General features: G+C 48.9%; 1 protein-coding gene across 11 annotated transcripts in view; it reads left to right on the forward strand.

The window, feature by feature from the left end:
• LOC135916263 (uncharacterized) overlaps positions 1-23,313 on the forward strand; it is a 303,600-nt gene that overhangs the window by 53,215 nt on the left and 227,072 nt on the right. The window contains exon 1 of one of the 11 annotated variants that reach the window (XM_070520998.1): positions 6,980-7,011. The exons of the other annotated variants lie outside the window; for them this stretch is intronic. The gene's annotated coding sequence lies outside the window, so the exon portion shown is untranslated. Of the gene's footprint in view, positions 1-6,979; positions 7,012-23,313 lie in introns of those variants that run through there. 11 annotated transcript variants of the gene reach the window in all.

Here is a 23,313-nt window from a genome sequence, read left to right on the forward strand (position 1 = left end):
TCTGTCACCTGATTGACAGTGTGAATATGGTTTATCGTTGAGTAGCCTTTAATCTCTCGCCTTACGTACGAGAGATTAAACCCAATGTTCACTCCTTCTAGCGCCCTTTCTAGCCTTACCAGGCGCATCTTAAAGAATAGCGGGGATAAAGGGCACATTTTTCTTAGTCGTTTAGAGATAACAGCATTGCCTAAGTCGTCACTTAAGCCGTCTCGCTCCAGAAGACAGCACGGAATGAGGCTCTTAACGTTGTCATACGCTCCGGTAATATAAAGGAAGCAAGTGCCCTTGCACAGACAGTAAGGGGTCTGCTGAACGCAGAACCACCAGCTGGGCCTACTCTCTTCCTTATTATCTTTGTCATCTCTCAGTCCCCTCTCCTCTGACCGATGTTCGGGCGTCAGCAGCGCGAGATATTAGCGGCCATCTCAGCAGGCCTTCCGTTCCCGGTTGACCAAGATCTCAATGTAACTCGGCAAAAGCCTGAAAATTGCCAAGCTGTGGTTGTTGACCTTGGCATCCGTTGATCGGGCGCTTCAGGCGAAAGACGCTGACTGCGTAATAAACTGTTGGTTACTGAGTGAAAAAATGAACGGAGTCGGTTCTTTAATATCAATTTTGCTGCCAATGGCGTCGCTGCGAATGGGTCCGTACTGACGCGCAATATTTAGAGTGTTGCGTGCTACCCTTGCGACACGCAAAAACAAAATAATTACACCGAATGTAATGCGCTAAAACTAATTCAAGGGCAAGTATTGTGGAACGAAATAACAGTTCTAAGTCTACAGTCAGAAGCCTCACACTTAAATAAAAACAAATGTAAATGTTTAGATAATACATGTAATTAGCCGGGTAATTGGTTCACCAATTCTCCTCTTGGCAGAAAAGGAGGACTTTGCGCGGACACAGTGTAGACGTACCGATGTACTGTCTTACTCCCCCCCCCCCTCTTCGAAATGGACTTCCGCAGGGCGAGCGCACAGCACATGACAGACTCACTGCTTACTTTCCTCTGAAAGCGGCCGTCGTTGCTTAGTGGCTATGGTGCTAGATGCTACGGTCGAGGTTTCGAGATAGAACCTCGGCATCGGCGGCCGCGTTTCGTTGGGGGAAAAGCTGTTTGGAATAATTCCGGAGTCCCTCACCTCCGCGTGCCTTAAAGTCAGAGTGCCGTTTTTACGCGTAAAGCACCAAATGTCGTTTAGTTTCATTTACTGTGGAGAGCCAAGACATGTATTATAATATTTGAAGAGAACCTGCCAGCACGTAAAACATCGTCATCATCATTTTAAATGATTATTTAAAAACAGACCTATTATTACTAGACTCATTTTATTAAACTCGTATTAGTGTTTTCCCCCTTCCTGGGGATGCCCGCGAAATAAAAATAAACCAAATACCACGTGGCATGCTCGCTTGTGCGCCATGATAGCAGGGCTCCCAAACATTCCGCATACAAACGAACATAGCCTTTAGCCGATTGTGCTGACGCTGCGCCTTCTTATCGCTATCATGAACCGCCACGAGGGAAGCACATCGCTGGCGTAAATCGCATAGCCAACGCCTGCGTCACCGCCCTATCACCTTTTAGGGGCCAGTACAATCTGCTGCAGCGGTGCAGCGGTGGCGTAGAGGTAGAACATGCGCCTCACATGCAAGAGGTCCACGGCTCGAATCCCGGTGCCGCGCAATTTTCCAGCATATTAAAAAAAAGAAAAGAAAAATCCGTGTGTTGAGGAAATTGCGTAAAGATGCTTGGAGGGTGGCCTTATCACGGTGACCAGAACCGGTAACGCACTCCCTCACCAGAGCAGGATTGACGACCCTGGTGCAGTACTTGGCCACAACCTCCAATATGAACACAACAATCAAACCCCGGCCCTCAGTCCCCAGCAGCTGCGAAGCAACTGACAACGGCGGCGGTCAGACCTGCGACGCAGCAGAGGGTGCTAAGAATCCCTGACTCTGAACAGGCCGCCATTGGAATATGAACCTGGCAACGTTCCACGCTAGAACGTTATCTAGTGAGGTTATTCTAGCAGGGCTATTAGAAGAATTAAAGGGCAGTAAATGGGATATAATAGGGCTCAGTGAGGTTAGGAGGCCGAATGAAGCATATACAGTGCTAAAAAGCGGGCACGTCCTGTGCTACCGGGGCTTAGCGGAGAGACGAGAACGAGGAGTCGGATTCCTGATTGATAACAATGTAGCTGGTAACATACAGGAATTCCATAGCCTTAACGAGAGGGTGGCAGGTCTTGTTGTGAAACTTAATAAGAGGTACAAAATGAGGGTTGTACAGGTCTACGCCCCTACATCCAGTCATGATGGCCAGGAAGGCGAAAGCTTCTATGAAGAGGTGGAATCGGCGATGGGTAGAGTGAAAACAAAATACACCATACTGATGGGTGACCTGAATGCCAAGGTAAGCAAGAAGCAGGCTGGAGACAAGGCAGTGGGGGAATATGGCATAGGCACTAGGAATAGCAGTGGAGGACCCACTTCTCCGGCGATTCATGTTCCATAAGGGAGGCCTTGAGATGCCGGTGCAAACGTTCAACTAGTCCGTTGGATTGCGAGTGGTAAGCAGTTGTGCGAAAAACGTGTCGTTCCGAGTAGTTTGAGTAGCTCGTTGAAGAGTGCCGAGTCAAACTGTCGACCGCGATCTGTGATGATTGTGGATGGGCAGCCGAACCTTGCGATCCACGTAGACATCAAAGCTGCTGCAACTGTGGGCGCTGAGATGTCAGATATAGGTGTAGCTTCTGGCCACCGTGTATAACGGTCGATGCATGTCAGTATGTAGAAGTAACCTTTCGAAGATGGGAGAGGGCCCACGAGGTCGAGGTGTACGGTGTCAAAACGAGCATCCGGTGGAAGAAAAGACTTGGCAGGCGGAATCGGGTAACGCTGGGTCTTCGAACGTTGACGCGACAAGCAGCAGCGAACCCAATTGCGAACTTGCGCGTTTAGCCAAGGCCAAACGAAACAACTGGAAAGAAGCTTCTGTGTCGCGCGTATGCCAGGGTGCGACAGGTTGTGTACGGTTTCCAATAGACGTCTGCGAAGGGATTGCGGAATGTATGGTCTAGGTGCGTCGTTAGAAGTGTCGCAGACGACGGACGTACCATCTGGGGTCACAACGACGTCTTCCAGTTTCAGGGACGTTGGCGAATTCCGGAATGTATGAAGTTCAGTGTCGTCACGCTGTTGACTGGCGAGTAAGTCGGCCTCGATGATGAAAGGTTCCGGTGTCAACGTGGAAACGACATCGACACGACTCAGAACGTCGGCTGGAACGTTGTCGGGGCCCTTGATGTGGCCGAATGTTGCTGTAAACTCGGAGATTTAGGAAAGGTGTCGAATCTCGCAGGGCGAGTAACAGGACGCCGAGGGATTCGTTACATGCACAAGGGGCTTGTGGTCAGTCAAGACAGTGAATGCACGGCCTTCGAGGAAATGGCGAAAATGCTTGATAGCCAGGAAAACAGCGAGTAATTCACGGCGTAATACGCTGTAGCAGGACTCTGTACCGGCAGCAGCATCGGCGTCGCACGAGAGATGACGTAAACGCTCGCGTCTACACGAGCCACGAGCGGCTGGCACGCTCCGGCACGGGCTAGCGATCAGGAACTGTGACGTTGTTTAGTGCCCGGTAATCGCCGCATGGGCGTCAGTCTCCCGTCTTCTTAGGCACCATGTGAAGTGGTGATGCCCAGTTACTGGAGGAAGGGCGGATGATTCCAAGTTGCAGCATGTGTTCGAACTCCGCGCGAGCGATATTGAGTTTCTCCGGGGACAAACGCCGGGGTCGGGAATAGACCGGTGGGCCGGAGGTGACGATGTGATGGCACACGTCATGCTGTACCGGTTGCGTCCAGTCCGGCGGGCGCGTCAAAGTGGAGAACTCGCGTAGGAGCGTGGCGAAATGTTCGTCCAACATGGCAGAAATGAGCGCTATGGGCGATGTGCCTGATGATGGGACGCCAGGAATGGATAGCTGGGTCACGGAGTCGATGACACGGCGCCGTTGGATGTCCACAAGGAGTCCGTAGTTATGCAAGAAGTCTGCTCCAATGACTGCATGACGGACGTCTGCAACCAGGAAAATCCAGTGCAACGCTCGTCGAAGGCCAAGGTTTAGCATGACGGAGCATGACGAGAAAACTGGAATCCTGGTGCCGTTAACGGCTTGCAAAAACGACACAGGTGTCGCTTTTCGGTCGGAGTGTTGGGCGGCGAGAATGCTGACGTCAGCACCTGTGTCGACTACGAATCATTGTCCCGTAACTCTGTCCGTCACGTAGAAAAGGTTACTTGTGTGTTGGGCCGGACCACTCGACGCCGTTAGAGGTTGGCCGGCCTGTTTCCCTGCCAAGCGCAGGGACGCCGACAGTGACGAGCATTGTTTCCAAAACGGCGGTGGTAGTAGCAAACGCCAAGCGTTGTAGTTGAGGTTTCATTGCGGGTGCCCGTGCGTCTCGCTCTGTTGGAACTACGGCTGCGTGGGCGACGAGATGTGCGGCGATGTTCCGCTCCACAGATGATGCGTTCCAGGCGCTCACACAAGGAGTCGAGTGGAGATTGCACTGCGGAAGAGTAGGGAAGAGTTTGCAGAGCAGTTGTATTGTCACCCGGAGACGGTGACGTGGCTGCGATGGTTGGGGTGGCTACTTTCATGACTTTGTCGGCCAAACCGGCAAGTCCAGTAAGGTCCATGGTAGAGGCTGTCGCCAGCACCATCTGCACTTTAGCCGCGAGTCGTTGCAGAAACAATTCGCGCAACTGCGTGTCGTCGATGGATCTCGCGTTGTTTCCGAGCAGCTGGCTCATTCGGCGAAGAAGTTGACTAGGGCGTCGGTCGCCGAGTTCTTCAGCGGACAGAAGCTGCTGGATGCGAGAACACTGTGAAGCTGCAGTGCGCTGTAGCAGTGCTGCCTTGAGATCGTCATAGGCGGCGGCAGACAATTGAGAGTTCAACAAATTTGCTACCTCGTCAATGGCGGCGGGCGAGAGTGCTACGACGGCGTGATGGAACTTCGAGGCTTCAGAGCGGATACCAGCGACTTGAAATTGCGTTTCGTCCTGAAGAAACCACGCCGAAGGATGCTGGTCCCAGTACTGTGGGAGGCGGACAGCGATGACGCAACAGGAGGGCTCATCGCGTTCCTCGGAAGGGTTCTGGCCTTGAGCTCTCGTACCATCGGTCTGGTCCATAGTCGTCTCTACCACAACTCTGTTAGACATGATACCAGTAAGCTATCGCAGGAGACGAAAGATCTGATCATGAAACGCATATGTGTGAAAGTCTCTAACGCTACAGCTAGAATAGAACTGTCTGAACTTTCGAAGTTCTACCAGTTCGAACTTTCGAACTTCCGGAGCCACCGTAGTCCTCCGTAAAGAAAGCAACAAAATCCCAATAAAGAAAGCGTCAGCTAGGGAGACACGATCTCTCCAATGCTATTCACGGCATGTTTACAGAAGGTATTTAGAGACCTTGATTGGGACGAATTGGGGATAAGAGTTATTCGAGAATACCTTAGTAACTTGCAATTCGCTGATGATATTGCCTTGCTTAGTAACTCAGGGGACCAATTGCAATGCATGCTCACTGACCTGGAGAGGCAAAGCAGAAGAGTGGGTCTAAACATTAATCTGCAGGAAACTAAGGTAATGTTTAACAGTCTCGGGAGAGAACAGCAATGTACAATAGGTAGCGAGGCAATGGAAGTGGTAAGGGAATACTTCTGCTTAGGGCAGGTAGTGATGGCGGATTCGGACCACAAGACTGAAATAATGACAAGAATGAGAATGGGCTGGGGTGGTTTTGGCAGGCATTCTCATATCATGAACAGCAGGTTGCCATTATCTCTCAAGAGAAAAATGTATACAGCTGTGTCTTACCAGTACTCACGTACAGGGCAGAAACCTGGAGGCTTACGAAAAGGGTTCTACTTAAATTGAGGAGAACGCAACGAGCTATGGAAAGCAGCATGATCCGTGTAACGTTAAGGGATAAGAAAAGTGTCGATTGGGTGAGGCAACAAATGCGAGGTAATGACATCTTAGTTGAAATCAAGAAAAGGAAATGGACCTGGGCAGGAGATGTAATGAGGAGGGAAGATAACCGATGGTCATCAAGGGTTATGGACTGGATTCCAAGGGAAGAGAAGCGTAGCAGGGGGCGGAATAAAGTTAGGTGGGTGGGTGAGATTAAGAAATTTGCAGGGACGACATGGCCACAATTAGTACATGACCGGGGTTGTTGGAGAAGTTTGGGAGAGGCCTTTGCCCTGCAGTGGGCGTAACCGGGCTGATGATGATGATGATGATGATGATGATGATGACGACAATCTGCTGACTTCGGAAAATTATTGAATGTTTAACGGCCTATGCCACCATTGGGAGACCGCCGGGCAGCAAAAAGACGAAGAAAAAGATAGTGCCAGCGAAGTTAGACGCTGAAGAAGAAAAGGTCGACGAACACGGGGCAAGCGTGGGGGTTCTAATGATTCGTTGGGTAAATATTGATTGTATCCCTGTATTCTGTATCTTTCCGTGTCGGCTTTCGTATTCATTACTCACTCATTTCATATCTTATTATTATCGCATTTAACGTCCAATTTTGTCGGCGTTGTTTTGCATACGTTGAGCTTGTCTTAGACACATGGCTGAGCGTTCTCTTCAGCAAGAGGCGAAGGGATAATATTCGGAGATTGTGTGGTATATGGTGCAATGTGGTTGATTACCGTTGATTGGAGCTACTTACGCCCGTAACTATAATTTTACCCACTGTGGGACTCATGCTCTCTTCTCGTGGACATGATTCCTTCTGCCTTCTGGGCACCATCGCCTAGCACGAGCGCTGTTTATTCCTTGAAAACTTACTCTATTTTCGAGATGCCATAGCTTTGCCTCAGCACAATCTCATCTCCGGCGGTGCACTCTTTACAGGGGTAAAACACATGGCGATTAATTTTGGTGTCTGTGGATATATCGTGCATCTCGGTAAGCGCTGAAAAATTTTTCCTTTTGCTTACTTTTATGCGTTGCATATTGCAATCACTCAGTTCAGCCCTTGGGCGCGGCCGGGCACCCACCAACCTCGTGACGTGACGTCACGACAGCCGGAGGAAAAGCTGGGCCCCAACTCGCGCGGTCGCGCGCGGGCGCAGCCACCACCTGACTCCCGCTCCTCCCGCTAGGGGCGCTGCGCCGGTGCGTGACGCAAAAATCGAGTGCCGCCAAGCAATACCTCGCTCTCAAAAAAAAAATGACCGCGCAATATGCAACGCATTCTTGGCTTAACCAAGCTAAGCCTGGCCATTTTTTTCACACGTTTTAAGGGCTGTTCAAATTCCCCAAAATATATCGTGAATCTAGCCGCGTTCATGGCCGCATGCGTACGGGAGACTACGAAGCCACGATGATAGAACCACTAAGAAATTCTTTGTCCTACCACCGGCAGCGATAATTCGCAGATAATTCAACCACCTTTTCAGACATTTGAGATAGACGAAACTGACTTAGACTGACACTATTGATATGCCTTGCACTGCCTTTCGAGTGAAACCTCCCCTTCCCCCCATAAAAATTGTCGCTCAGTAGAAAGAGAAAGAAATGATGAGAAGATTTGCAGTATCGCGTTCCAAAGTATGTGAAGATTAAAACAGTTGCAAAGTTCCCATACTCATTTTCATCAAGTAAAGAAGGTCGTTGGTTGCGTCAATTTATTACTTCTATTTTTGCACTTATGTTTGTTTTTGCTGGTTTCCGCTTCTACTCCTGTAGATCACGAGCATGCGTTCACAACGGCTAAATTGCAAGCATTGCAAGTGCGGCGCAAATGTCATGTGAATATCTTCCCCACGCCATGTCTACCAACAATGCATAACTGATCGCAGACACATACACATAACCTTAAAGGAAGCGTCGTGTAATCGCTTTCTAACCGAAGGGCAAGGCCGCTTCCAAGGTTGCCTATTTTACGAGCGGCTCAGAACCATATTGTTTGGCGGCCAGTCTCGCACCTCGGAAGATGGGCCCTTTGAGTGAAAGTATGTGCCAATGCATCCTACTCCCATGTGATGCCTCAGCCTTGGGCGGCGCTTCAGTATCAGTCTCGTTTCGTTCGGAAAGAATTTTCCAATGCTTTATTGCTGTTTAAGGTGGTCTTGAAATTCGCCGAAAATATATCGTGTAACATATGGCGATCAGCAATAGTCGCCGATGGCGGATAAACCAGGGGTTCTCTTAGCCACGTAATCCCATCTGGGCTGTACTTTTCGGCAATGTAGTAGCCTCGCCGCCTGCGGGATTATCTGATTAAGCTATGTAGAATGCTCAGTTGCCGTAATGGGAAGTTCGGATCCTTCTATGACACGTTTTTTTTTTAATCAGACGATATGGAGCTTGAATTTTTCCTCGTCCTCCAGTGCACTACTTCTGCAGGCTTGGAGGGACACCAGCAAAAGATTCCGAGAGTGGGTGAGGTACTACTGATCCAAGTATAACGAAATTGGGAAAGCTCATTAAGCTTCAACAAAGGCGCTCCTTCAATGAAACATGAATTGGCCAACCTGGTGCAGTATTAGGCCACTCCCTCCGTTATCATTCCCACAATACACCTGGTATTTGTGCGCACACCATCCATATCTGGAGCGATACCCCGACGTCACCATTCAAGGGTTTAAAAGCGGCGCTCGACGCTTCACTCATCAGTGGGCAAAGTGACAGCGGTGACGACACGATGTTGAAACGCTATTTCTGCATTGTGCAGCAATGTTATTCCCTAAATTCTCGATGCTTTAAACTGGACAATCGATCCTTGCACTGTTTCTTTGCCCACAAGATGCGGCTGAATATGCTTGAATGCCTTCTACTGTAACAATGGCCTTTTGTTGAGTGGAGACGTGGAGACGAATCCTGGTCCCTCCAAAGTTGATCCCTCAAAAAAGCTCGGCAATTCATCGAAAAATAATGATTCCAGTAACAGTTCTTCTGAACGATCTACGCGCCCCACAATGACCACTCAACATTCGGCTACTGCGGTATGTTCGACCGAAAAGGTTGACAATGTCTGTATGCTTACTGAGGGACTTGAACGACAAAAGGTCATGGCTGAAGACCTTGCCAAAATTAAGTAATTTCAAGCTTCTGTAAACTCGCGTTTTGATGCGCTAGAAAACCGTGTAGCACTACTTGAATCGCATACAACAGGTCAAAAGGTTGATGCCAATGTTTGCGATCTTCATTGCTCCGAGGTTAAAGCACTAACTGGAACTTTCGCTCAGCTGGTTGCCAAGAATGACGACCTTAACCGATCCCGTCGCCAGAACATCAATATACATGGCTTGGATGAAAAACCGGATGAAAATGAGAATTTGCTAGATGGGGTTGCACAGATATCTTCTGATATGCTGCAAGTTACGCCCCCACACATTGAGCGTTGCCACAGGATTGGCGGAAAGCGCAGAGAGCGTCCACGCCCAGTTATTCTGAAGCTGCTGGATTTTCGGGAAAGTTTTCGGTGATGAAAAACGTCTCGAAGCATAAAGAATCGAAATATTACATCACTAAGGATTTTTCAGCCAGTGTTTGTGCAGTCCGGAAAAAAATTTGGGATACCTCAGAAGCTTTTCGAATACAGGGATCTATTGTCAAGATACGTTATGATTACGTTTTTATCGACAAAGTGCGCTACAGTTGGGATGGCGTGTCCAATGCCCTTATCAGAGACCCGAAATCTTTCAACAAAACATCTCGGTCCGCACCGCCCAATTCGTCAGGTACAGTTAAAGCTTCTGAGTCACTGTGGTGTGTGTAGTGCGCGACATGGTGCGGTGGTCAGAAAGGACACAAGGAGACGACAAGGAGTGCGCGCGCCGAGGCGAATTACATGCTGGAGAGGAAACGGCAACGCCGAAAAGCGTCCGGCACGTGAACGCTCGGCGCAAGAAAAGAAACAAGAAAGAAATGCCAACGAATTAAGAGAAACCATGGAGTGTCAAACAGCCAATCGGGCAACGACTAATCAGCCAGAGTGGAAGAAAAAGCGAGGCGCGCTGGCAGAAGGGGGGAGACGCCGGGAGAGGTCCAGGAAGCGACGCCAGGAGAAGGTCAGCCACCGGACCGTGAGATGAAGACGGGCCGTAGGGTGCCGCACCGCAGCCACCAGGATTTTATCCCACCGGGGCCTCCTGCCAACCCGTTCCTGTGTGTCGCCATTCTACCCGAGAGTGCCGCCAGCGGTCCAAGGCTGGAGAGCTTCTGTGCCCATGGGCAGGACGAGAGCAGTCGGGCTATGGGCCCGAGTTCTACGCCAAGCTGCCCGGCCAGAACACCGCTGCCGTCTGCTCGTGCCGCCAAGCCGCCTGCCTTTGTCTCCAAGCCAGAGCTAAGGCGCTCTGGTCTCCTGATCATCGGGTGAACAGCCCGACCTTTGGTGAGACCGGTGCAACTTATCTTGTCGCCGCGTCTCCACGTCAAGACTATTAAGCGCCCCTGTCATCATGATCAGCCCGGACTCGCGCACTGGTTAACGCCACCATAGCCCTAAGTTTGTTCCTTTCCGCGGTGATTTTATGCTTTCTTTCTCTTTCTTTCTATTATTTATTTTATGCCTCTTTCTAGTTTTATTAAAAGTGTGTGTGTAGGTTTTTGAAACCAACGGCTTTGTCCTCAATTACGTTCTCGAAGGCTCCGCCTCAGAGAACCGTCAGAACCTACGAACACAAGAACCTGCATCACAGTCACTACGTTTCACTTCTTCTGACTGACTGCCTCGTAATTCCAATTGTAAGCTTTCAATTATAAACCTCAATGCTAGAAGCATAACAAACAAGTTCAGATACTTTTTGTCTTTGACCTCTGCACGCTCACCTCATGTAGTTGGTATCAGAGAGACTTGGCTGCATGATGATATACTATACTCTGAGTTCACTTCTCCTGGCTAAATTACGGTTCGCGCAGATCGGCGTCACTCTGAACGTGGTTGCGTTGCGCTGCCTTTTCGGTCGGATCTCAAGTTTTCACGATTGCAACCACTAGCTGATATAGAATCAGTCGGGTGTAACCTTTATCTAGACAAAGCACATGTCGTGACAGGCGTTGTTTACCGTCCACCAAGATCCTCTGTCGACCACGTTTTAACTCTTAGTCGCTACATTAGCGAGCAGCAGCTAAATACGGGTAACCTCATTAGCATGGGTGATTTTTATGCCCCTGGCATTCATTGGCCTACTTTAACACTTGTGAAAGAGACTTCCAGAAATAGAGAACTAGTTGTCTTTTATCTTTTATTCGACCTTGTCCAGATTACCAATAAACCCACACGATGCGGTGCTGTGCTCGATTTGGTTTTCGTTAGTTCTAACATTGTTCCAAACGGTTACAGAAGTGATGTCATTGAAGGAATTGCTGATCACCAGGACGCTCTTGTCTCCTTAAATTTCTCGGTTACTAACCAAATTTTGTTTTCTCTACATTTCGTGATTTTAATCGCGCTGATGATGTTTCAATAATAGACGCTCTGTCTGATGGTTTTGAAGAATTTGCTGCACTAAGTAATACTTGTGATGTTAACGCATTGGTAACTTATTTCGAATGCTTGGCTAAAAAGTATTCTGTGTTTTATTCCTTTCAAAACAGAGAAGAAAAGTGTAAAAATTCCCTGGATGACGTGAGATATATTACATCTGACACGTCGTGTAAATGGACTAAGGTGTAAGAGGCACTCTAACAGTCAGGCAGCCATGACGAGGTTCACTAAAGCAAAAGAGGAGCTTAGGCTGAAAATTACCTGCGCTAAGCATTTCTTCTTCGGTGTGCAGCTTCAGGGCCTATCAAAACCAACCCGCGTAAATTTTGGTCGTCTGTTTTGCCACGTCATACGACGGCTACTTCTATGGCGATTAACAATGATTCTACCAATGATCTATTTTATGTATCAAACGCATTTAATGAGTTTATCATGTTCGTTTTCACTCGTGAACCAAACGTCATACAGCCAGACACCACTGCTCGTAGTGACGTACCCAGCAATGACATTAAAGGGACACTAAAGGGAAACAATAAATCAGTTTAGACTAATAAAGAATTGTTTGAGAAACCTGCAGGCAGTCATTTCAAGAAAATAGTTTGAGTATTAGATGAGAAAATGAAGGTCCAAGTATCAGTATTTGAATTTCGCGCCGAACGCCAGCGCCGGTACGTCAGCGTGACGTCAGGGATTCCAAAGTTTGTTTTCGCATTTGGGCCGCGTTGGCTGAATAAAGGTTCCCGAAACTTGGCATGTTTAATATTTGGTTCCTTTAGAAAACAATGTAGTCAATCTGTACCGTTATATATAATTAGTAGGCCCTAGAAGATGCCATCAAAATTCAAGACGTCACAGCCCCCAGGTGCGGGAACTCAAGTAGGCGTCGCCACCTGCATTTCGTTCTTGCGCTTTTTCTGGCTTACCAAACGTCTTATCGTTGTAAGAACGGTGTTTTCGGTGTTGTAGAACGGTGATTTACTGATGCAGAAGAAATCACTTTTCACTTTAGTGCCCTTTAACATTTCCGAAAAAGGTGTGTTGAATTTAATATTGAAACTCGATATTAAGAAGTCTGCTGGGCCATTTGGCAGTCCGAACTTATTTTTCGTACGATACTCAATATGGTCCTGTCGCTACCTCACTGTCATATTTCGCAAGTACCTGGCATCCTCTACAGTAGACTCATCCTGGAAAATAGCTCAAGTTCTTCCTTTATTCAAGAACGGTGACAAACACGTCTTACCTAATTAAAGACCAATTTTTTTTACCTCTCATTCGTGTAAAATGTTAGAGCATATTTTTTACAAACACATTATGGAATACCTTGAGTCACACAAATTACTAACTAATATCCAGCACGGCTTCAGACGTGGGTTCAGCACATTAACACAGCTAAGTGAGTTTACAGATGACATTTGTATTAACCTCCACACGGGCAACCAAATTGACGCAGTCTTCATTGATATTTAAAGACATTTGTTGCAGTGATTCATTCGAAATTGATGTATAAACTTGACGCCTTCCTTAATAACCCCCCCCCCCCCATCTCAGCTGCACTTCTAGTTTTCCTTCCGATAGATCTAAATTTGTGACCTTTAACAGAGCTAATTGCAGGGAGACACAGGTGCCTTCAGGATTACCACAAGGTTCCGTGCTGGTTCCGTTGCTTTTCTTGATCTTTATAAACGATTTGGCTCGTGACATAACCTCAAATACACGTTTGTATGCTGATGACTGTGTATTGTATAAAAAAATTTCCTCCTTTAATGACCATTTACAGCATCAAAAATAATTTTCTAATTTTAGCTCTTGGCGCTATACCTGGCAAATGACAATTACCATCCGTGAAACCGTTCTGATTTTCGCTAATAAAATGACCCATTCCGCTTTTACTTACAATGTTAATAATACTCGGATTCAGAGCGCTGGTGAATATAAATACCTTGGTCTTATTTTCACACCCTGTATATCTTGGTCGAAGCACATCGATTTAATAACCTCAAAAGAACGGAAAAACTTAGGCTATCTGCGCCGCACTTTAACCACAGCGCCAAGGGAAACTAAACTACCAAAGTATAAATCAGTAGTCCGGCCTATACTCGATTGTGCTTTCCCCGACTGGAATCCATGAAAACGGTGCGACATTAATCAAATTGAGGCCATCTAAAAGAAAGTGATCCGCTTCATACGCCGTAGCTACGATAGGGAATTTTCACCGTATACAGCGCTTTCATTCCTAGGCTTACAACTGCTCTCAGATCAAAGACGCACGAAATCACTGAAGTTTTACATTGCATTATTACCTCTTCTCGCCGTATATCTTCGGATAACTACCTAACTCCTGCAAAACCATCTAATACTAGAAGTCACCATCACCTAAACATCGCACCTTATTTTGCCCGTACGGACACATGTTAATACAGTTTATTTACCCGTATATTCGAGTAGTGGAATTTTTTGCCGGGGCCTATTCGTTCTCTTCCTTTGAACTTATTATTGTCGGCCATTCAATAGTTTTGGTTTGTGTTGGTTTGTATTTTCCGTATTGCCTGTATTACTTGCTATTTTCATTTGTCTACCTTTCACACCTACTCCTGCAATAGCCCGATGGGGCTGCAGTGTGTACGAAGAAATAAATAAAAATAACTAGCGCTCAGTCGACTACAGCTGCGGAGCACCTGACCAAAGAGGCGGTCAGACGGGTAACGCAGCAGACGGTGCCAACAATGCCTGGACCCGTAGAGGCCGCTAATGATAAGTGACCATGGCAACCTTTAACACGCGAGCTCTGTCTAGTGATTCTAGCTTAGCTGGACTCTTTGAGGTATTATGAGTCATTGTTTGGCATATCATTGATCTTAGCGAGATTAGAAGAAATGGTGAGGCCTATACAGTGCTGAATAACGGCCACGTCCTTGGCTGTAGAGGTCTTTCAGACAAGAAGCAGGATGGGGTAGGATTCCTAATTCATAAGGAGATAGCGGGAAACTATGACAAATTCTGCAGAATAAATGAGAGGGCAGCAGTAGTTGCAATAAACCTAATAAAGCAATAGATTAAAGGCAGTACAAGCCTGCGCTCCAACTTCCAGTCACAATGACGCTGAACAAGATGAGTTATATGAAGATATTGAATTAGCGATGAAAAAAGCAAAAACACAGAATGCTGCAGTAATGGGCGACTTCAATGCTAAAGCGGGGAGAAAGCTGACTGGTGAACAACCATTTGGCAACTGCTGAAGGAGACATGCCGGTAGAATTCGCCGAAATAAATAAGCTGAGAATAATAAACATCTTTTTCAGCAAACGTAGCAACAAAAAGTGGACTTGGAAAAGCCCTAATGGTGAAACAAGAAATGAAATTGATTTCATACTTTCTGCCGATCCCAGCATAGTGCAGGATGTAGAAGTGATAGGTAAGGTAATGTGCAGTGATCATAGGTTAGTAAGGGCCAGCATTCACCTTAATTTGAACAGAGAAAGAGTAAGATTGGTTACGATGAAGCAGGTGAACATAGAAGCAGTAAGGGTAAAAGCAGACAAATTTAGGCTCGTACTTGTAAACAAATATGCAGCCTTAGAGCAGTGCGATGAAGATGACATAGAGGTAGTGAATGAAACCGTAGCTAGGCTGACTTCAGAGGCAGCAAGTAATGTGGGAAGCAAGGCACCAAGGATACCAGTAGGCAAGCTCTCCCAAGTAACAAAGGATTTAAAGAAGAGACCACAAAGAATGAAAGTGTCCAACTGAAGAGACAAGATAGAATTCGCGGACCTCTCAAAACTGATCAACAAGGCAAAAATAAGTGATATCCGAAACTATGAAGTCAGAAATACTGATGAAGCCGTAAACAATGGACGCAACCTGAGATCACTGAGAAGGAAACTCAGCATGAGACAAAACAAGACGTAAGCACTGAAAGGAGAAGCAGGGTAATATCTGCAATAGTAAAAGCAACAAAAGAATTTTATACTGACTTGCACAGTACCCAGAGGAGTTACGATACCTCCATTCGAAACAGTAATGACGAGGATACAGCAATAATCCTCCTATAATTAGCGATGAGGTCAGAAGGGACTTGCAAGATGTGAAACAGGGAAGAGCGGCGGGAGAAGACGGAGTAACAGTCGATTTAATCAAAGATGGGGGAGACATAATGCTTGGAAAACTGGCGGCTCTCTATGCGAAGTGTCTATCGACAGCAAGGCTCCCACAAAACTAGAACAATGCAAACATTACCCTAATCCACAAAAACCGAGACGTTAAAGAAATAAAAAAAAAGTATAGATCCATTAGGTTACTCTCAGTATTGCATAAAATATTCAATAAGATAATTTCCCATAGAATGAAGGCAACACTGGGCTTTAGCCAACCAATGAAAGAGGCTGCCTTCAGGAAGGGATATTCTACAATGGCTCACATCCATGTCATTAATCGGGTAATCGATAAATCCGCAGTACAGACCACTTACGTAAATAACTTGGTAAATATCTACAGAGGTAACACAGCTACCTTAATTCTCAACAAAAAAAGTAGGAAGATGCCCTCAAAGAAAGGGGTCAGACAAGTACACACAATCTCTCCGATGCTATTCACTGCGTGCTTGGAAAAAGTATTCATGCTCTTATCTGGGAAGGCTTAGAAGTAAGGATCGACAGCGAATATCTCTGCAACCTTCAATTTGCCGATGACATTGTTCTATTCCGCCACACTTCAGACGAGTAGTAACAAATAATCGGGGACTTACACAGAGAGTGTGCAAGAGTAGGGTTTAAGAATAATATGCTGGAGACAAAGATAATGCTGAATAGCCGGGCTACGCGACAGGAGTTTAGGATCCACAATCAGCCTCGAGAGTCTGTGAAGGAATACGTCTTCCTAGGTGAAACATTCACAGGGAACGGTTATGATGAGATGGAAATTCATAGAAGAATAAATATGGTTTGGATCGCATACGGCTGACATTGTCAGCTCCTGACTGGCAGCTTAATACTAAAATAAAAAGGAAAGTGCACAATCAGTGCATTTTATTGGTGCTGAAATAGGGTGCAGAGACTGAGAAGAAAGCTTGAGAACGAGTTAAGGACTGCGCAAGGAGTGACGGAACGAAGAGCGCTAGGAATAATGTTAAGAGACAGAAAGAGAGCGCTTAATATAAGGGAGCAAGTGAGATTAGCCGATATTTCGATTGGTATTAGGGGAAGAAATGGAGCTGGGCAGGTCATGTAATGCACAGGTTAGATAACCGTTGTACCATTAAGGTTACAGAAAGAGCACCAAGAGAAAGGAACTGCAGTCGAGGACTCTAAGCGACTAGATGGGCCGATGAAATTAGGAAACTCACGGGCGCTACTACAGATCGGTTAGCGTAGGGCAGGAGTAATTGGCGATCGCAGGGAGAGGATTCGGCCTGCTGTGGTCATAAAATATTCTGATGATGAGGATGTCGGCAATTACTCCCGCAGCGTCATTTTTCCTTACATTGCTAATAATTCTTGCTTCTTCGGGGAACCAGCCAAACTACCTTCAGACAACACTTATTCCTTGTCTTGCTTATTCGAAGTGATCTAGCTAAATTACTCAGGAGGGTGTCGTTCGGCGGTTTTCCATCATCATGCCTATATCTACATTGGTGCACCCTGTACACGGTCCTCATGCAATGTAGTTATTTATTTCCCATATTAGCGCTAATTGCGTCCATACGATTACTTTAGCGTACTCTACCGCTAATTCTGGTATCTTGTCTATTAGAGTCGTCGAATTCGACACCTATTGCGATTCGATACGACGCTCTGAAGACGTGAAAGGACGGTCGTTTTCTTTTATGGAACTGTGCACGAGATATCTAGGACCCAGACATGCCAAACCCGTTTGAAGGCTTTAAGGCCACCGCCGCAAAACATCGCAGTGCCTCCCAAAAGACGCAGCACCGATGGCAATAGCAAATTAGTAGTCTGCTGTATGACGTGACAATATTATTTGAATCGGCCGCATCAATTCGTAAACATTCGCTCACGAACAAAGTTAATAAGCATGTTTTAACGCTTGCACAAGGAAACGTGGATCTATCTCGCTCGATGACCGTGGAATGTCGCTGTCAAAACGCCGGAATTAAAGAAACACGGCAGCAGCAGCGAGCGAATCGATCTTCGTGCTACTTTCGTTTCAACGAGAACTAAACGGCAGAAACACATGGCATGACACAATATGACCGTACCAATGATAGCTTATAAGATAGGGCCCGCGCAGCCGCAGGTGTCCTACCTGGAGTGATTGATTGTTTCTGGTTTCTCGGACTGTATAAACATAGAGGATGCGGCCAAACCAGCCCTGTGTGCACAGAAATGTAGTGTCGGGGTGCGGCAGCGTAGCCTTGCTTGTGCAGTCCCTAATTTGCTTGTTGGGCAGAATTTGCGGCTGCAAGAGTATAGGAGGGGGTCGTTGTCAGAATGCGAAGTCACGCTAGGTAAATGTAGCTAATTCATCATTGTGAATTTCACAAACCTAGTAGCAGTGATGTAGGCGGATGGGACATTGGCAGATACGATAAGGCCACCAAGGGAAGCGTTTCCTAACGATTCTGCAGACTGATTCAAAGGCAAACGTTTGTGCCCAGGCACCGAAATTAAATAAAGTAAATGCAAATGACGCGGACCCCAAGAGATGTAGTGCTTGCAAAATGGTTGGATCACTACACGTTGCAAGCGATGAACTAACAAAAAGTGAGTCGTTGATTATAGCTACCGATGAATGGCAGGGGTTCAATTTGCGCACTGCTGAAACTACAGCTCTGAATTCTGCTTTGTAGATAGGGGAGAACCCATTTCTACCCATTTTCTACCATATGGGCGTGACAAGTGCTTCGTGTTGATCAGGGTGCTATCACTCGGAATGTGTGTCAGCCCATCATTTCACCACACTATGATCACCGTACGGAACTTGTACACATTGTTTTTTAGGCGCCATTCATCGTGAAGCTGCTACCTATTTCTGTTCTTTCGCTATTGCGCCTTTCAGTTGTAACTTGTTGATAGAAATAGTAAACGACCTCGTGCACGGTGCATTGCAGTTCATCGTTTAGTCGAGGTCACGGGAATTCGCCCAAAAAATAGTCGCTGCCGAAATCGTTGCGTCGCCATTTCTACGTGTGACCGTAGCCTTAACGTTTCTTTTTATTGCAGGCGCTTTCGCAAAATTTATACATTTACAACCAGTGCACTTTACTCGAGCTATACATTGTCGCAATGTCGCGTTCTGTTTGTCTCTTAATGAATAATTTTTTCTTGTGCACTTTTTTCCTAGGTACACCTAGAGTTTGAAACTACTTGGGCCCCAATAACTGATGCAAATAAAACTGTACCTGTGCGAATACATTGCAGTGAATGAAGGTTAAGGGTTTATGGCGAGAACTGCTAGGTAAATACGGGAGCAAAATGTAGTTTACTTTCGTTTTCCTGGTTCCTTACAGAGGCCGACATTGTCATGTATGAGCGTCTACTTCTCGAAAAAGCCTTATTTGATGTCTTCTGCAACGCGAATAGAATAAGAATCGATCAAACGGACGGAGGCTACGTTGACCTTCTTGTCATAATCCGTCCAGACATTCCACCAGCTGAAGTTTTCGGCAATAACCTAAACGTAAGTGCAAGATTCCGAGCATTATTAAGGATAGGATAGGAATAAACTTTATTTGTCCAACGGTTGTTGATGTTGGTGCCCAGGGCTAGGCTGCCAGGGGTCCATCAACCGAGGAAAATCTTTCGAGATCCCCGGCAACGGCCCTGGCCCGCTGGACGGCCCACTCCTGGTCTTCGGGTGCCTCGCTGAGGAGGGCGGCTTGCCATCTCTCAGCGAGGCGCCCCGCTTCAGAGGGTTCTGCTCTTGTATTCCTCCTTCCTCTTTGTCCTTGTTCCACGTGGCGTCGGCATTCCCAAAGCACATGGGCCATATCGGCCCGTTCGTGCTCGCACCACGGGCAGCCAGGCGAGGGGTGCAGCGCGGGCCACAGGCGGTGCAGGTGGTAGGGGTTGGTGAAAGTGCCCGTCTGCAACCGTCTCAGGTCGACCGCCTGGGACCTGTCTAGGCGCTCGTGGGGTTGCGGATATTTTCTTCGTTCTTTCCTATAGTGACCAAGCACCTCCCGGTACGTTGCCGGAAACTCCTTGACATCGCAGTCGGCGTCCTCGTGATACCCAGCTCCGTCCGCCACGATTTGTGTTGTATTAGTAACAACAGCGGCCGCGCCAGACGGGGTGGCAGCCGCCGTCGCCGTCACTCCTCCGCTGGGGTCCCGCACAACAACGGCAGCAGCTGCCCTCTGGGTGACCGCGTCGCGGCGGGTAAGCTGCCTCGCGACGAGGTGGGCGCGCTCGTTGTGGTTGGGTGGAGTGTCGTTGCGTCTTCTGCCGTTAGCATTGTTGGTGTCATTATTGTCGTGGCTGTTGTTACTGCCAAGCTCCCCGACGTGCGCGGGGAACTGCTTGAGGGACTTGTTTGTAATCGTGCCGGATCCGAAGTCCCTGGCCCGGGCGTTGAGCATGCGTGCCACATCCGCGGACACCCAACCTTTGGTGTAATTCCGAATCGCTGATTTGGAGTCGCTGATGATAAGGTTATCCTCCGCACCTCCACGGAGTACCGCAAGGGCTATGGCCATCTCTTCCGCTGCTTCGGCCGACGGCAGCCTCGCTGATGCCGTGACTCGGATCGTTCCCTTTGTATCTACGACTGCCATGGAGAAGGCGGGCGCCGCTGCCGTCGGCCGGCCGTGTCGATGTTGCCGTTGTTGCTGCTGCTGTTTTTGTCGTAGTAGCAGTAGTGGTGGTGGTGCTGGTAACTGCGGTTCGTCTCGCCCATTCCCTTGTAGCGGCGGTGGTGGTCGACGTTCCTCGTCGCCATCAGAGTCACCGACTGGCCGCGGGTACCTGGCTGCATCGACGAAGAGGACACCTTCTTGTCTTCCATGCTTCTCGAGGATTGCTACCGCCCTACGTATACGTCTTTGCACGTCATGCAGCGGGTGCATATTCTTCGGCATGTTTTCCGTCTGTATGGCGTCCCTGACTTTCGGTAGCAGTGATTCTTTCAGTCCACGCGCCTCGTGATATCGAATCCCGAGCAAGTCTAGGATTCGTCTTCCCGTTACAGTGCTCGACAGCCTCTCCAGCTGCGCGATTCTCTGCGCCTCGGCGATCTCCTCGAGCGTGTTGTGTACGCCCAACTCGAGGAGCCTGCGGGTTGGCGTGTACTGGGGCACTCCCAGGGCGGTCTTGAAGGCCCTGCGGATCGCCACGTTCAGCTTGTCGGTTTCGCTCCTGTTCCAGTCGGCATATGCGGCGACGTACGCTATGTGGCTCAGCGCGTACGCCTGTATCAGCCTCGTAAAGTTGTGTTCTTTCATTCCTTTCCTCTTGTTCGCGACCCGCCGCACGAGGTGTGTGGCGGCGGCCACTTCCTTCTGCAGTCGGGCAACCAGCTCGCGGTTGGCACCGTTCTCTTCCAGCCACAGGCCGAGCACTCGCAACTTGGACACCGTCGGTATTCGGGTCCCCTCCCTCGTCGTGACGCAGACGCCCAAACGACGAGCGTCTAGCACGGCCTGCGGAAGGGGCCCTTTCTTGCGCGGCCTGTGGAGCAGGATTTGCGACTTGTCGGGTGAGCAGACGAGTCGCGTGTCCTCGAGGTGCCGTTCCACCTCCCGGACGGCCCGCTGCAGTCGGTCTTCCATTTCGCCGACGCTCGTGTTCTCCGTGGTCCACACCGTCACGTCATCTGCATATATCGTATGATTGATGCCCTCTATCGCGTCAAGGCGCTCCGGCAGGCCGATCATGACGAGATTGAAAAGCATGGAGGAGAGTACGGAGCCCTGCGGCGTTCCCGCACCACCCATTCGGACCGTGCGTGGTGAGGCCCCGTCGATCTTGACTGTCGCCTCGCGCTCATTCAGGAAGCTGCTGACATATCGGTGGAACCTCGCCCCGAGATCAAGTCGGCTGATCTTGTCCAGTATGGCCATGTGCTTCACAGTGTCGAAGGCGCTCTTGAGGTCTAGCCTGAGTAGGGCACGCACGTGTGTGCTCGGAGCATTCACGACCTGTTCCTTGATCTGCAGCATGGCGTCCTACGTTGAAAGTCCCTTCCGGAAACCTATGGTGTGGGTGCCGAAGGCGTCCTGCTTCTCGAGCAGCGTCGTCACCCTGTTAAGGCAGGCATGCTCCATCACTTTCCCGACGCAGGACGTGAGAGAGATCGGCCGCATGTTTCGGACCTCCAGCGGTTTGCCCGGCTTTGTTATCAGTATAACGTCCGCGGTCTTCCACTCTTGCGGAATTTGGCCCTCCTTCCAGCACGCGTTGATGTACTCGCAGAGCTTCTCGATGGCGTCGTCGTTCAGGTTCCTCAGGATTTTGTTGGTGATCCTGTCAGGACCGGGCGCCGAGTTGGTCTTCACTAGCTGGAGGACCGTTCTAATTTCCTGCACGGAAAAGTCCGCGTCCAGCTCCTCGTTGGGAGCCCCGCAGTACTCTGGGTGACTCTGCCCTTCCGGGCGTGAGAGGTGCGTCTGCACGATCTCTTCCCGAAGGCCTCTGGGTCGTCCTTGTACTTGTGTCGCAGCTTGGCCATCTCTGTACGGGTCGCCGTTCTGGTGCTTGCCGGGTCGAGCAGGTGCCTGAGAATCTTCCAGGTGCGTCCAGCGCTCATGTTCCCGTTCATCGTGTCGCACAGCTCCTGCCATTCTTGCTCGCACAGGCGGGCGCAATGCGTCTCGATCTCCCGGTTCATTTCGGCGATCTTCTTGCGTATCTTCCTGCTGAGTTTTTGCCTACTCGCTGTTCGCTGCATGGATTTCTTGGCCGCAACAAGATGTGCCAGCCGGCTGTCCACTCTGGACGGTTGGGGAGCGCCGTCGCCCACGGCTCCGCGGGACCTGTCTGCCTCTTCTTTGGGTGGTTCTTGTCGCCAGTCCGTCCATTCGACCTCATCGGTGGCTTTCTCTACGTCCGCGAGTAGTATTCTGCACCATTCGCTGATGTCTTCGATCGGGCCCTCCTCCTTGTCTTGCTCTCTATTTTTCCGGAATCTGTCCCAGTCTACGATTCTCGCCTTTCGGCAGACGCCCTCTTCGCTTTCATCCTCTCCCACGGTCACGCACAGGATCCTGTGGTCACTCCCCAGGTCCTCGAAGGAGTTCGACCAAGTGACCACGCCCGCGCCTGACCAGACGGAGAGGTCGGGGGACGTGTCGCGGCACACTCCATGTCCGATCCTGGTGTGCGAAGCAGGTTCGTTGAGTACAGCCAGGCCGAGATCGTCCATCAGTCCGGCTAGCCTCTTCCCTTTCGGCGAGTCGGCTCCGTATCCCCATTGCGTGTGCGGCGCATTGAAGTCTCCGCATATCAGCAAGGGACTAGAGGCGGCCTTGGCCATCGCTTCGCGAAAGAGGGCGTCGAAAGTGTGAGTGCGGTATCTTTGCGAGGGGGAGCGATATACGTTGAGCACGAAAAGGCCGGTTTTCCTACTTCCAATACTCGGCACGACTTCGATCAGTACATGGTCTATGTCCGACTCTTCGTGGAGCATGAGTTCGTGTTCGATGAAGGCCGTCCCGCGCTTAACCAGGGTGCACACCCTGACGTCCCTCCCCATGGATTCGTAGGGGGGACCGCACGTCACATAACCCGGGAGCTGGGCCCGATCGAAAGGTTCTTGCAAGGCAATCACGACAGGAAGTTTGTTATTGGCAAGCGTTTTCATGTATTGCACCATCG

The sequence above is a fragment of the Dermacentor albipictus genome, chromosome 6, assembly GCF_038994185.2.
Source record: "Dermacentor albipictus isolate Rhodes 1998 colony chromosome 6, USDA_Dalb.pri_finalv2, whole genome shotgun sequence".
NCBI classification, from domain to species: domain Eukaryota; kingdom Metazoa; phylum Arthropoda; class Arachnida; order Ixodida; family Ixodidae; genus Dermacentor; species Dermacentor albipictus.